The following is a 15,782-nucleotide window of genomic DNA, read 5'->3' on the forward strand; positions in this document are numbered from 1 at the left end:
AGAATGGAGTGATTTATGGTGTCAAAGGCGGCGTAGAACTCCTTGTAACGAATGTTGTAGAACTGTCTCAATGTAACCAACTAGGGATTGGTTAAAATATTAAATATTTTTTCAATATTTAACTCTAAATTTCTTGATGAGTGGTACTTCAAGTAAAGAACTCTGACCCCCATGCATTTCCCAGAGGGACTCGTTGAGATGGGGCATCTTGGTCGGCATGGATGGGTTGGGCCAAAGAACCTGGTTCCGTGTCGTATGACTATGACTCGTGACCAAGATAGTTTGGGCTTCTGTTTAACGCTGTAGGTGACCACTATTGCGGTCAGTGCAGCTGAGAAGAATGTGCATCACAATATATTAAGCAGATTGGCTGTTAAGCGGATGCACAAAGGGGCTAAAATTTCAAGTCAATGAAATTCAAACATTCAGTCAATGATGGAAAAACATTCATGGAACTTTATTGTACCAACTGACCATTTTAAGCGGGGAAGAATTTAGAGTCATAGAGTGATACAGTGTGGAAACAGGCCCTTCGGCCCAACATGCCCACACCGGCCAACATGTCCCAGCTACACTAGTCTCACCTGCCTATGTTTAATCCATATCCCTCCAAATCTGTTCTATCCATATCCTTATGAAGAACTTATGAAGGATAGAAGCATCAAATTTCAGTCACAAAAATTGGGGGTAATTGCAGTCAGTCATGCTCTTCTGCAAAAGCAATCACTTTCGTTTGATGAATCTCTCAACTTTTCCAGTTGCTTCCTATCCTACGTATAAATGGGGGCTCCCATAGAACTGACAACCTATCGAGCAGACATTTCATTTCACCAGGTGACTTTGCTTAGATTCCTCAGCCGCTTATAAGATGTCCCTCTCATAGAGGTCACCTGGATAAGTCATGAAAGAGCAGACTAAGAAGGAAGGAAGCATGTTTGAGACAGGAATCAACTTCGCATTGGAGGTCACACTTAATTGTTGTCGCAAACCCTTGGCAAGTATGCCTTCAGTCAAATTACCATCATGCGCTCTGGTGCAGTGAGGCTAACATTTTTAAAGGAAAAAGATTCCCCAGTGCTCAAAGTATAAAGACATAAAATGCACACACAAGAGACTGTAGATTTAAGTTTACAAAAAAATGCTGTTGTAACTCAGCAGGTCAAGTAGCATCTCTGATGGAAATGAATCGGCAACGTTTTGGGTCGGGATCCATCTTGAGACGGACTACAGTCACCTATCCATGTCCTCCAGAGATGTTGTTTGACGCGCTGTGTTAATCCAGCACTTTGTATCTTTTTTTGACATAAAAGTCTTCTGTTTGTAATTCAGGTAAGACAGGGTATGCACCTGTGTAACTTGCCTTTGCGCTCTAGAGGATCATAGATACATAGACAATAGGTGCAGGAGTAGGCCATTCGGCCCTTCGAGCAAGAACTATTCAATGTGATCACGGCTGATCATCCACAATCAGTACCCTCTCCACATATCCCATGATTCCGCTAGCCCTAAGAGCTCTATCCAACTCTCTTTTGAATGCATCCAGTGAATCGGCCTCCACTGCCTTCTGTGGCAGAGAATTCCACAAATTCACAACTCTTGTGAAAAGGTTTTTCCTCATCTCAGTACTAAATGGCCTACCCCTTATTCTCAAACTGTGGCCCCTGGTTCTGGACTCCCCCAACAATGGGAACATGTTTCCTGCATCTCGCGTGTCCAATCCCTTAATAATTTTATATGTTTCTATAACATTCCCTCATCCTTCCAAATTCCAGTGACTACAAGCTCAGTCGCTCCATTCTTTCATCATATGACAGTCCCGCCATCCCAGGAATTAACCTCATGAACCTACGCTGCACTCCCTTAATAGCAAGAATGTCCTTCCTCGAATTAGGAGACCAAAACTGCACTTAATACTCCAGGTGTGGTCTAACCAGGGCCCTGTTCAACTGCAGAAGGACCTCTTTGTTCCTGTACTCAACTCCTCTCGTTATGAAGGCTAACATGCCATTAGCTTTCTTCACTGCCTGCTGCACCTGCATGCTTATTTTCAGTGACTGATGTACAAGGACACCCATGTCTCATTGTACTTCCCCTTTTCCTAACCTAACACCATTCAGATAATAATCTGCCTTCCCGTTCTTGCCACCAAAATGGATAACCTCACATTTATCCACATTATACTGCATCTGCCATGCATATGCCCACTCACCCAACCTGTCCAAGTCACCATGCGTCCTCAAAGCATCCTCTTCACAGTTCACACTGCCACCCAGCTTTGTGTCATCTGCAAATTTGCTAGTGTTACTTCTAATTCTTTCATCTAAATCATTAAAGTATATTGTAAATAGCTGCGGTCCCAGCACCGAGCCTTGCGGCACCCCACTAGTCACTGCCTGCCATTCTGAAAGGGACCTGTTAACCCCTACTCTTTGTTTCCTGTCTGCCAACCAATTTTCTATCCATGTCAATACCCTACCCCAAATACCATGTGCTCTAATTTTGCTAATCTCCTGTGTGGGACTTTATCAAAGGCTTTCTGAAAGTCCAGGTACACTACACCCACTGGCTCTCCCTTGTCCATTTTACTTGTTACATCCTCAAAAAATTCCAGAAGATTTGTCAAGCATGATTTCCCCTTCATAAATCCATGCTGACTTGGACCAATCCTGTTACTGCTATCCAAATGCGCCCCTATTACATCTTTAATAATCAACTCCAGCATCATCCCCACCACTGATGTCAGGCTAACTGGTCTATAATCCCCTGCTGTCTCTCTCCCTCCTTTCTTGAAAAGTGGGATAACATTAGCTACCCTCTAATCCACAGGAACTGATCCAGAATCTATAGAACATTGGAAAATGATCACCAATGCATCCACGATTTCTAGAGCCACCTCCTTGTACCCTGGGATGCAGATCATCAGGCCCTGGGGATTTATCAGCCTTCAGTCCCATCAGTCTACCCAACACCATTTCCAGACTAATGTGAATTTCCTTCAGTTCCTACATCACCATAGATCCTCTCTCCCCAGGGACATTGTTTGTGTCTTCCTTAGTGAAGACAGAACCAAAGAAGGGTCTCGACCCGAAACATCGGCCATTCCTTCTCTCCCGAGATGCTGCCTGACCTGCTAAGTTACTCCAGCATTTTGTGAATAAGAACCAAAGTACCTGTTCAACTCCTCTGCCATTAGAGACTGGGACTGTCCCAATGTTTAAGAAAGAGTTAGACAGTTATACATGGATAGGACAGGTTTGGAGGGATATAGACCAAATGCAGGCAGGTGGGACTAGTGTAGTTGAGACATGTTGGTTGGTGTGGGCAAGTTGGGCCGAAGGGCCTGTTTCCATGCTGTATCACTCTATGACTCTATGACTCCATGAGTGATGTTCCCCAATGATGTGTGCAGAATCTGAACTCTTCACTATATTTATTAATAAATTAGACAGTGTAATAAAGAGTTATACAGTCAGGGTTGCCAAAGATGCAAGGATAAATTACTTTCTAAATAGTGTGAACAGGAGCTTAAAATTATTAAGAGACAATGATAAATTATGTGAGAGTTCAACGTAGATGTATCAACACATGTTATTGTGAATCATCCATCTTGCTCTGCAAAAATGATAGTTCACCAAATTTTTCTGTGTAATAAATTTGTTAGGAATAATTAATGTCTAAAAAGCTTTAATCAAACATCTTTCCATTTTGGCCTTTGCAGTTTCCTCACAAATGACCACTAAGCATCAGGGTCAGGCAGAAAAAAATAGAAAAGGCAGATGCAATATCTGTCTCTATATCTAAAAGACTAGATTTCAAAGGAGAGTACGATTTGTTACAGCTGGACGAGATCCTAGTTAGCTCACATCAGGATTATTGTTCATGTTCAAGACTCGGAACCATGAAATGATATTTTCTTTGGAAGAAATGCATAAATATCAGAAGATAAGCAGCATGTCAGGAGTTAAAGTATGAAGAGGTTTCAGAAAGAAAACATATTTTTGAAGTCAGAAGTTCATTGTTTTATTTCTTAGAATTTTCAGAGGAAATGATAAGATGGTTAGGGATATAGAACATAGTTTTCCATTGTTATTGAAGTCTACATAAACCCTAAGAACTAGGTGTAACACTCTTTTGCAACAAGTTAATAGTGGCTCAATTAATAATTTCATACCTGAGATTGTTAGATTTCGGCTATTTAATATTAAGCATTATGGAGCCAAGGAAGGCAAATTAAATACTAGCATTTATATCAAGAGGACTGGAATACAAAAACAGAGATGTAATGCTGAGGCTCTATAAGGCACTGGTCAGGCTTCATTTGGAGTACTGTGAGCAAATTTGGGTCCCATATCTGAGGAAGGAGGTATTGGCTCTGGACAGGGTCCAGAGGAGGTTTACAAGAATGATTCCAGGAATGAGTGGGTTAGCATATGATGAGCGTTTAGTAATGCAAACTTAGAAACTATAAAAGATGAAGAAAGATATTTTGTTTAACTTTGCACTGCTGCTAAATTATAACTTTCTGGCAAGATTCGAATTTCACTGTACTTTAATTAAAGCACGTGACAATAACCTGACCTTGAAACCTTGATTATAAAAATCGACAAAATATTGAAATTCCTGTCCATTGCAAAAAAAAAAAGAAAATCTCTCTTTGTTACACTGTGAAATAGTGACTTGAAATGAGATAAAGGAATAGTGCAATATCAATGCATTCATACAAGAAATACAAAGACGTCCAAGAAATACAATGTCTAAAGACTTACAGGTATGTAGGTTAATTGGCTGGGTAAATGTAAAAATTGTCCCTAGTGGGTGTAGGATAAGTGTTAATGTACGGGGATCGCTGGGCGGCACGGACTTGGAGGGCCGAAAAGGCCTGTTTCCGGCTGTATATATATGATATGATATGATATGATAAGAACACAAGAACATTGAAGTGGGAATAGGCTATCAAACCTGTCATGCCTGCCCCACCATTCAATATGATCATGGATGATCTATGCTGGCCTTGACACTTTCTCTTGTGCCAGTTTCCCTTAACCCTCAATTTGTTGATGGTTCAAGTATTTATCTATTGCCAACTAAACTGCATCTAATGACTTGGCCCTCATCACTCTTGGGAAAAGAGATTTCCTTTCACCACCTTCTGAGCGAAGAAATGGCTGCACACCTCGGTTTTCCAGCTATGTCCCCTTGCTCATAACTCTCATTAGCGAGAAAATCTCAAAATCTACTCTGGCAAGACCACTGAGGATCTTGTATATTAACAAACCTATTCAGTTTGATGGAGAACAAGCCAAGCATCCCAATTATCTCACATATCTGCAGAATCTCATCCCTGACAACATTGCAGTAAAGCTCCTCAATCCTCACATTCTGCTGCATGGAGAATAGACGCGCTTTATAAGGTCATATGTGATAGGAGCAGAATTAGGCCATTTGGCCCATCAGGTCTATACCGCTATTCAATCATGGCTGATCTATCTCTTCCTCCTAACCTCATTCTCCTGCCTTCTCCCCATAACCCTTGTGACCCGCACTAATCAAGAATCTATCTCTGCCTTAAAAATATCCATTGACTTGGCCTCCACAGACTTCTGTGGCAAAGAATTCCACAGATTCACCACCCTCTGACTAAAGAAATGCCTCCTCATTTTCTTCTCAAAGGAACATCCTTTAATGATGAGGCTATGGCCTCTTGTCCTAGACTCTCTCACTAGTGGTAACATTGTCTCCACATCCACTCTATCCAAGCCTTCCACTATTCGGTAAGTTTCAATGAGGTCCCCCCTCTTCCTTCTAAACTCCAGCGCGTACAGGCACTGTGCCGTCAAATACTGATCATACGTTAACCCACTCATTCCTGGGATCATTCTTGTAAACCTCTGGACCTCTGGGCAGAGCTATATTCTACTTTCCATTTTTATGGGGCATGCACAATTGAGTTCTTGGACCTTTCTGTGAAATATGGCATGGTGGAACCTATTCAAATGCTGCCTTAGGCTCCATTGGGGTCGGGCTGATGACATCTACAGAAGTGTAGGGGAAATAATCTTGTGGAATTCTGTGGAGTGTTCATTGCTTTTCGTGACAATATTGTAGGTCCTCTGGAAGATGCAAGATTAGAGCTGTTCTTATGTTTAGTGGCCCTTCAAGTTCATCTGTTTTGTCAAGACAGACATAGAGTCATGTGGATATTTTGAATCTCAGCCCAGGTGGATGAGCTGATTCCTCTTTGTCAGCTGCAACTATTTGAGAGACTTTGGCGTTTCAGGATAGTCCTTGGTTCCGCTCCACCACATTCTGCTGGCAAAGCAACTTAATAAGAATTTCAGATATACTGTAACTTCTTCAACCTATTTTCAGATTGCCCTGCATTTCATGAATATTTTTTTTTGAACGACACATGTTTTAAATACCAGTGATAAACACAAGCTGTGGTAAACAGTCTTTTTTACCCTTCAAGCCAAATTTTCAAAGCTAAAGTAAATGCTGAAAATATATGTTTAGTGCTTTAGAAAAATGTGAGTTAAGATTTTAAAAAACATTTAATTTATATCAGTTTTTAAATTTATCTTCAATTTTATGTCTTGAAGACTTTTTGTTTCAGTCACAGCATTTTATATCTGATTTCAATATTGTGGGGATGAAATCCCAGGCCTTTAGAATAATCTTTGTAAATACCTGAGTTGCCACAATATCTGTCTCTTACATTTCCCTCTTGACAGTGTTAGATTCAGAAGACTAATTAATAGGCCAAATGGTTGCGTCTTGATAGGGAGTTTTGGCTACTTGACACCATGTCACAGCGTGACTTTATCCTGTCCATACAACAACGTTAAATCATAGATTGCCAGGTAGAGCCACCACAAGTACAAACGTGAGCAAACATCTCCTGCTGTTCCTGATCTCAAGGGTTTGCAATGCACCCATTTTCTCTCCAGTTGAGGTCTATTAACTCAACAGATTCCAAAGGCACAACTTTCTTCTACAGAGCTGAACTGAATGGCAATGAGCTGGCAGTGAGATAGTTGTGGTGAATCCACTACTGCACTCCTGATGAGTTTCAATATTTACTGTGATCTCAGTTAAGTAGAGTTTTGATGAAGGACCTCAAAATCGTATGTTTTAAAGGCATATGAAGAAATTGATTCAGTGATAAGGAGAATTCATATGTCAGGTGATAAATGGTATGTGTGTGTGTGTGTGTGTGTGTGCGCATGTGCACAGAACAGGTAACTCATGAAATATTTTTGTTTTACAGTGAATTGTGGTCTGAAATATATTCCTAAGTTAGGTTGTGGAAATTGTAGCTTTTGAAAGAAAACCAGATACATTATTGAAGTGAAAACATTGATAAGGTTCTTGGAAAAGAACAATAGAGCAGAATTGACGCACAAGGAACTGTAAATGTTGAGTAAAGGACAAAGTGCAGGATCAGGCAGCACCACTGGAGGGAATGGACACATGACGTTTTGGGTCGGGACCCTTCTTCAGAAGAGTCAGACTTCTTCAGTCTGAAGAAGGGCCCCGACATAGATAGTGTAGACAGGCATAGATAGGGTAGACAGTCAGAACCTTTTTCCCAGGATGAAAATATCAAATACTAGAGGGCATAACTTTAAGGTGAGAAGGGCAAAGTTTAAAGGAGATTTTAAGGGCAAGATTTTTACATAAGGATGGTGGGTGCCTGGAATGCACTGCCAGGCTGGTGGTGAAAGTAGAGACAATAGTAGCGTTTAAGAGGCTTTTAGATAGGCAAATGGATGTGGATTTGGAGATATGGATTACATGCAGGTAAATAAGAGTTTTCTTGGCATCATGTTTTGCACAGAAGTTGTGGGCTGAAGGGTCTATTCCTGTGCTATAGTGCCCCATACTTTATGTTCCGGAATGTCATTTTTGCCATTCCTTCCCCAGATGCTGCCTGACCCAATGAATTAGTCAGGAACTTTGTGTTTGACTAAATGGAGTAGAATTATTTTGGTTGGCTCTAGTTAGGAGATTCAACTGGCAAAATGAACTCACTCTCTGCAGTATCATCAGTATCATTTCATGATTTTTTTCCCACGAGTGGCCTGGGTACATGATATGATTAAATGATAACCTCATTACTGTCAAAGAATTGCTGTTTTGTGATACTTGTAGATGCTGATGAAATTCAAAAGGAGTTTTACACTTTCTTCTATTGATCCCCTTCCCCTCCACTCCAGTTTTGCTGGATAACTATTGATTTGTGGGGGAAGGGTTGGCAGGAGAACTCTACAAGAATATCACGTGTTTGGTGCACTTACAATTGTAAAGCACACCAACTGTCTCTCCCTCATATTCCTGCTATCTTTTACCCTGCACTTCGAGGGAGCTGCAGTTTGACACCTATTTGGACAGAAAGCACCCTGACACACCATAAACCAGATTCATACCTCAAACTCAACTCGGATTCCTACCACCGTGATTACGTTTCAGCAGCTGGATAGCCTAGATTTATAATCTAATTTGCACCTTGGAAAACGATAACATGTTAAAGGTGTTTTATAAAGGGGATAATTTGTGTTATGTCTCTAGCATAGCAGGCAATATATGTATCTCCTTCGCCATCTGTAAATTTAATTTAAGTTTTTTTTTGTATTGCAATAATTCCTTTTTTAAAACATGGGCATAAATCCCATTGCTCAGGCCTTATGATTTCAAAATTTATAAAGACGACATGCGCTTTAAAGTGTAGAAACAAAGAACTACAGATGCTACACAAAAGCACACAAAGTTCTGGACTAACTCAGCGGGTCAGGCAGCATCTCTATAAGTGATGTTTCGAGTCAACCCGAAACATTCCCTATCCATGTTCTCCAGAATTACTGCCAAACCCGCTGAGTTATTCTGGCACTTCATGTCCTTTTCTGTTTCAGAATACCTCTCATTAGAGCGATGATTCAAAACACTCTAAATCAAATCAGATTGAAAACAGCACACTGCACCTTTAAATGGACTAATTATTCATTATTTCTGTTTTGTTGGCAAATCTTCAGACATGTGAAATTCAGGTTGTGCACAGCAACATGGTGCAGCGTGTGCAATCTTGGCTCTCTACGTTACTTGTTCACGGTATTGCCCACACACAAAGCATTGGCTGACTGACTGCTGTTTAACACCCAGGAAGAGCCTCATGCATGCAAGACCTCAGGCCAGCACAGGAAACACTCTGTCAGGTCCTGAAGCTACCTACTACCCCAGAGATGGCCTTATAATGGGGCCACAATTGATCAAAGTCTGGCATCCCGCCTTATCAGTACTCAATCATAATTCAGGAATGAAAATGCTGCAGATTGCCCCTCCCTACCATTAACTTCCATTCAATCATAGCACAAAAAGTTCATGTACTCACAGCTAGATGTTATCATCATGTGCCTTTTACGTTTCTTTCTCATATTTTAATGCATTGCTGGTGAAATCTGAGTTGCTGATGAGCTTAGCTAAGCAGTTTTACCTTTGACCTGATTACATTAAACTTGCCCAATCAATTTAAGTTTAGGATAAACATTATTTCCCAGGCTCCCTCTAGGCTGAGGGTGAAAAGGGACAAACTGAAGCTTTAAATTCAAGTATTTATAAGCAGCATTGAGACCCTGATGATGTTGAGATTTATTTATAACGGTTAAATATAATTGATGTTAAATGTTGGCTTCCTGAACAAATCAGCACACTGAACTCATTACAGTAATTTCAAATTTCATTTCGACAAAAGTTTGGGGATACATTTCACTCAATTTAGCAATGAAATTTAGAATAAAAGCAGATGACGTGGAGATGCAAAAAAAAAAAGTGATAAAGTCCACTGAACTGTCAGAGAACAGATAGATGGAGGCTCAATGTTTTGTTACTCAACAGCCTGAAAAAGTATCGAAATTGGGCTCAAGTTACATTTAATTTTAATATCATTATACAAGGTCACAACTACCTACATTCAGCCACTTCCAATTATTTATAAAACAATTCTACAGTGTTTTTTAACATATAATTAACTGTTCAGTTAAGAAAGAAAAAAGAAAATCCAGGTTCATATCAATTAGAAACTTAATAAAACACTCTGTAAGTAAGTACACATTCAAAGTACGGTACTGCCATCTTTTCTATGTAATTGAACTTCTGTTTATATACAAAAGTAGAAAATTGATTTTGCATCATGAAAAGCTCACCAGCATAAGCCTTTAAGCTGTTGCAATGTCTTAGCTCTCCTGCTACAAAGCTGTGGAGGTAATGTTTAGCAGCAGTCGCAGAAATACTATTTTTTTTTTTACCAATGTACATTGTGTCCCTCAACAGATTGATATATTTCAGATTCATTGACAGCAGAGGCCAATAAAACTCTAGTATTTGGCTTGTCACAAATACACCAGGCGAATTCCGTGTCCCATATGCGTATTATTATACTTCTAAACCAATGGAACAATTTTTTGGGGGTACTTCATAGGAACACTGCTGGTATGTGCACTGAAAGAGACCAGCCTGGCAGTCAGGAAAACATTTTATTACAAACCGCAGCTAAGGAGGCAGTTTCTCCAAAGGGCAGGGTTAATGAATACACTCTTTGTACAACATATTAGTAAAAATATTCAACATTACCTAATACACTGTCCCAGCTCCCTCTACTGAAAATAAACTATACTGTCTCAAACTCTTTGCTTTCAAAAGTGACTTTCAAAAACACTTTCCGAAACAGGCACTTCAAGTTATTTTACAAAATAAATCCACAAACAATTTTTTTGTATATATTGTATATACCTGTTTGCTCAGGAAGGGAAAGAAAAACATCAGGAATGTCGACGTTTGCAAATTCTTAGATGCGAAAAAAACACTATATAGTGTTTCACATTACAGATCATCAGTAATGTTTTGAAAAGTGTAATTCCACACAAGAGGATTTATAAAAATGTCAATCATGTCTTTTATGGATGCGAGTTTACTCCCTCTCTTTAAAAAGAAACTCATCTTTTTCTCTTCCGCCTTTACGTTGTCTATTTGAAAAATGTCTTGCTGTGAAGTAGATTTCCACTGACATGACCTCACAACCGCCCTTAGTGATGAGAGAGGGGGTTTGCTGATGGGAAGAATATGTGTGGAGGTTGATAGTCGGAGCACAGCTGCAGGGCTTATTGAAATTCTACACTAGAAATTCTGTTTCCCTATAACACACTTCACAACAAACACGGTGTATTTTACCTCCTTCCCTTCACTTCATTACTTTACATATTGATAACATTTCCCTGTAATTGACAACAAGTTACGAAGAGCCCCAAGGTTCAGTAAAACCACTGTTGTGTCAATTAAGGAGCCAAGCAATCCCCGAAGCAATAGATTGCCAGGCAAATATGTCAGCCCTCTTTAATTTGTTGACAACTTCATCCATTTCAATTACTTAATTAAAAAGTTGTTCTGTTAATCCAAAGCAGAAAGTTTATGAGAGCAAAAGTTCAAATTATTTAAAGATCTTACTTTTGTAAAAAAATCTTGCCAATGCAGTTTTTTAAAACTTTCCTTGGAAGAAGTATATAATGTAATGGAATGAAACTAAATATTTAGGCCAAATGTATACTAATCTCGATCAGGGTAACATATGGATAACTACATGGTACTTCTGGAGATGACATCTTAAAAATTGTTTAAAGCTTAAAGATTGGTTTTAATTAATTTGAGTTAACTTGTCAACTTAAAGATAATGACAGTCCAGTTGAAAAGCCCACTCAAAATAAATGTCTTCAAAAATATTTTGTTTTGACCCCTTAATTTTGAGCTAGGATTGTCCATTAGATACAGTGCATCCAGAATACTTAACATAATACTAGACCAAGGGGACCCATTGGGCCCAAATCTCCTGCATTGGTGCAGCACCCTCTCTTCCCCTTCCCCTCTCCTCCCCACTCCCCTCCCTCCTCCCCCTCCCCTTTCCCCCTCCCCTCCCACCCCACCCCCCTCCCCCTCCCACCTCCCTCCCCCTATCCCCATCCCGCTCCCCCTCCCTCCCCTCCCCTCCCCCCAACCCCCTCCCTCCCCTCTCTCCCCCAACCCCCTCCCTCCCCACCCCCCACTCCATCCCCCTCAACCCCCTTATCCTTCCTCCTCCCCCCTCCCTCCCCCCCTCCCTCCACCCCCTCCCTTCCTAGGAGATAGATTTAAACTTTAAAATGTGAATAACTTTAAAAATATAACACCAATTTCAATGAAACTTCTTCCATTAGCACCAAAGGGACGACGGTGAGCCTAAAATTGTCGCGCTATCATGTACCGTTTTGGCTGTAGTTCAGGAACAAACAAACAAACAAACAAACAAACAAACAAGTTTTAGTATATAGATTAAGTAAGAAAGTAAAACATAGAAAACTCCATTAAAAGATTGTCTTTTGAAATGTAATGGCAATATGGAATTAAATAGTCTTCTTTATTTTTAATACTTCCTTAGTCACATATAATTCCAATAAATGCTTTGTCTTAATTAATTGGTGTTTCCATTTTTCAAAGAAGATTTTATCAGAATTTAGAAACTAAATAGTAATGCTGGTTAGCACTCATAATGCAAATAAAAATCCTGAATCATGAATAAAAGGTCACAACTACCTACAGTTTGCACTTTGCAGATCTACACTTTGCAGATTAAATAGAGAGGAGAAAAGGACGGCTCGCTGGCGAACCGAATGCGGTAATGACTGCAGTGGGCCTTCATGGCCAGTTGCAGCTTGGACTGTGCAAAATGGTGCCAAAATCTGGCGACTATTGCATACGGACTCAGTCAGCTCTTCCCATGCGTGGGGTACATAATCGGGGACTCATTGTCTTTATCTATGGCAATAATCCATAAGCAAAAAAATATATTTCACTGTACCTTTGGACAAGTGACAACAAAAGAACCATTGAACCAATTTACATTCCCAGGAAACTGCTATCCTTACCCACAGACACACACACCCTTCCCCCTCCCCTGCCCTCTCCATGTCGTAAACATGCTGAGATGTGAAACTTTACATTCTTCCACCTCAAAAACATTGCCCGTCTCCGTCCATCCCTCTCCTCCACAGCTGCAGAATCCCTCATCCACGCCTTCATCACCTCCCGTCTGGACTACTGCAACAGCCTCCTCTATGGCGCACCCTCAAAAATCATCAGTAAACTTCAATACATTCAAAACTCCGCTGCCCGTCTACTCACCCACACCCCGATCCGTGACCATATCACCCCCGTCCTTTACAAATTCCACTGGCTCCCCATCCCCCAGAGAATCCAGTACAAAATCCTCCTCATGACCTACAAAGACCTCCATAACCTGGCCCCATCCTACCTGACTGACCTCCTCCACAGGCACACTCCCACCTGCACCCTCCGCTCTGCTGCTGCCAATCTCCTATCCCCCCCCATCCGGACCAAACTCAGATCCTGGGGGGACAGGGCTTTCTCCATCGCTGCTCCCACCCTATGGAACTCACTACCCCAAACCGTCAGAGACTCCTCCTCACTCACCACATTCAAAACATCACTGAAGTCTCACCTGTTCAGTACTGCCTTCAACCACTGAAGGTCACCTCACCTTCTGTCTCCTTTCTCTGTTCGTTTACTTATTTATCTATTTATTCACTTCCCTATGTTCTTTAAATCCCTGTAAAGCGTCTTTGAGTGTATGAAAAGCGCTATATAAATGTAATGCATTATTATTATTATTATTATTATTATTATTATTATGAGTAATTTTTTGAAATCGATCGCAAAAAAAAATGTTTCAGAAACTCTCCAAAATTCAAAATACTGAACATTTTAGAAACAGTGCATCTTCAAATAGTATAATCAGCAAATCTGTTGGGATAGTGACAAATGCTGAGATATTCAATGATATTCTATTTACATTATTTATGCAAAATGTTAGGAAATAAAATATCATCTGATAGTATATTAAATGTATACTTCAAACAAGCGTGTATTCTAAATTTCATATGGTCTTAGTAAACACTAATATGGCTGGTTATATTATTAAAAATAAGTCCAACTGATTGATATAATTTGCATGTATTTTTGCAAAAGTGCAGTGGCTATTCTGATGGGCAAACTAAAGTTTTCTCTGCCTTACCCAATTTTGTTAAACACTGTTCCTTCACAATAACCTGTGTTCTCTGTCCTCGATTCACCTACTCTGGGCATCTACCCAATCAATTCCTCATGATTTTATACACCTCTATAAGATCACCCCTTATCCACCTGCCTCCAAGGAATAGTCCCAGCTTAGTCAACCTTTCCCTATAGCTCAGACCCTCTAGTTCTGGCAACATCCTCATAAATCTTCTCTGTGCCCTTTACAGCTTGACAACATCTTTCCTATAACACGGTGTCCAGAACTGAACACAATACTCTAAATGCAGCCTTACCAACATCTTATACAACTGCATCAGGACCATCCACCATCTATACTCAATACTCTGACTGATGAAGGCCAGTGTGCCAAAAGCCTTTTGGACCACCCGTTCTACCTAAAAATCCACCTTCAAGGAAGCATGCACCTGCACTCCTAGATGCCTCTGCTCTACAATTAATGTTTGACAAGCAGATTCTTAAAATATAAAATGTTTTGCAATTTATTCTATGATTATATTGTTTGTGCTATACTTTTGAAGATTCATATGTTAATGAAAGCTTTTTATCTGATTTAATCCAGACGAGCATTGCCATAGTCAGGAAGTGGTAATACCTTCATATTCTAGACATCAAAAGTGCCAAATGTACTGGAGCTCTCTCCACTCTGTCTCAGAAATGGTTCTAGTTTCAAGAGTATTCTCATACAACTAGGGTGTTCTAAACCGACGTCTCATGAGACTCAAGCTCAAGAACATTAGTCCTATTTATATTTATTTCACATTTGATGCCGTATCCTGATTGATATTTGTGGATCTAAGCGTTTGCAAGATCCGTCCTTAACACTATTGTCTTAATGATGGCAAAATACTCATTTAGAATACCATGAAATGTTTTCATTACCGACTGGCGGTTTGTGCAAATGAATGGAAACATTCATTTAAACTTTATGGGGTAGGAAATCTGCAGCCTTTTTGACATTCTTGCACCATAGCTTAGGTAGGAGTGCACCAGAAGGGTGGGAATTCAGGCTGGGATCAAGCCACAGAGGGTCCCAGCCTTGCACTGGAATTTCTGTTTAGTCTTGCCAGAGCCAGACACTGCTTTCCTTTGTGGGCTAGGGACTGCCCACGTTGGGAAGTTCCACATTCCTAGCTCTCAGAGAGACCCAGTGTACGGCTGGAACAGTGCACCCTGTGACTTTAAGTGCAAATTGGGGTTAAGTATTTTCATGGTGTGCCCATTCCCTTCCAGACACTTTTGGAGAGGTGTCATCTTAAACATATTTGTGGCGAGAATAGGGACATTCAGAATGAAACATTTTCGGATACTTAATGTAAGTAGCTTGAGGTGCGACATTTGGATAGTGGCTGCCTTGGGATTGGGAGACTGGATGGGAAAGATGTTGATAAGGCTACTCCCCAGCTGGTACACTATGAGAATCATTGAGTTAAGAGACTGGTAGCTTCAGTTGGTGCTTATAATTGACTGGCAACAAGTGCAATGATAGGCACTTTCGATAATACAAAGAGATACTGTGGACTTATCCACCGTTCACATATTTTAAGGCAACAAGAAAGTTGCACCGCAATGATGGTTTAAGAGTAGGAATTAGCAGAATGAAGGGGAAGGCTTGAGAGGACATATAAAAAAATATTAAGACTGGAAACTAA

At 40.3% G+C, this 15,782-nt stretch overlaps 1 protein-coding gene across 1 annotated transcript in view; it reads right to left on the bottom strand.

Moving 5' to 3' along the window:
• The window catches only part of gmds (GDP-mannose 4,6-dehydratase), a 554,149-nt gene that overhangs the window by 41,958 nt on the left and 496,409 nt on the right, over nucleotides 1–15,782 (bottom strand). The gene's annotated exons all lie outside the window — the stretch shown is intronic.

Source organism: Rhinoraja longicauda, chromosome 2 (assembly GCF_053455715.1).
Source record: "Rhinoraja longicauda isolate Sanriku21f chromosome 2, sRhiLon1.1, whole genome shotgun sequence".
NCBI classification, from domain to species: Eukaryota; Metazoa; Chordata; class Chondrichthyes; order Rajiformes; family Arhynchobatidae; genus Rhinoraja; species Rhinoraja longicauda.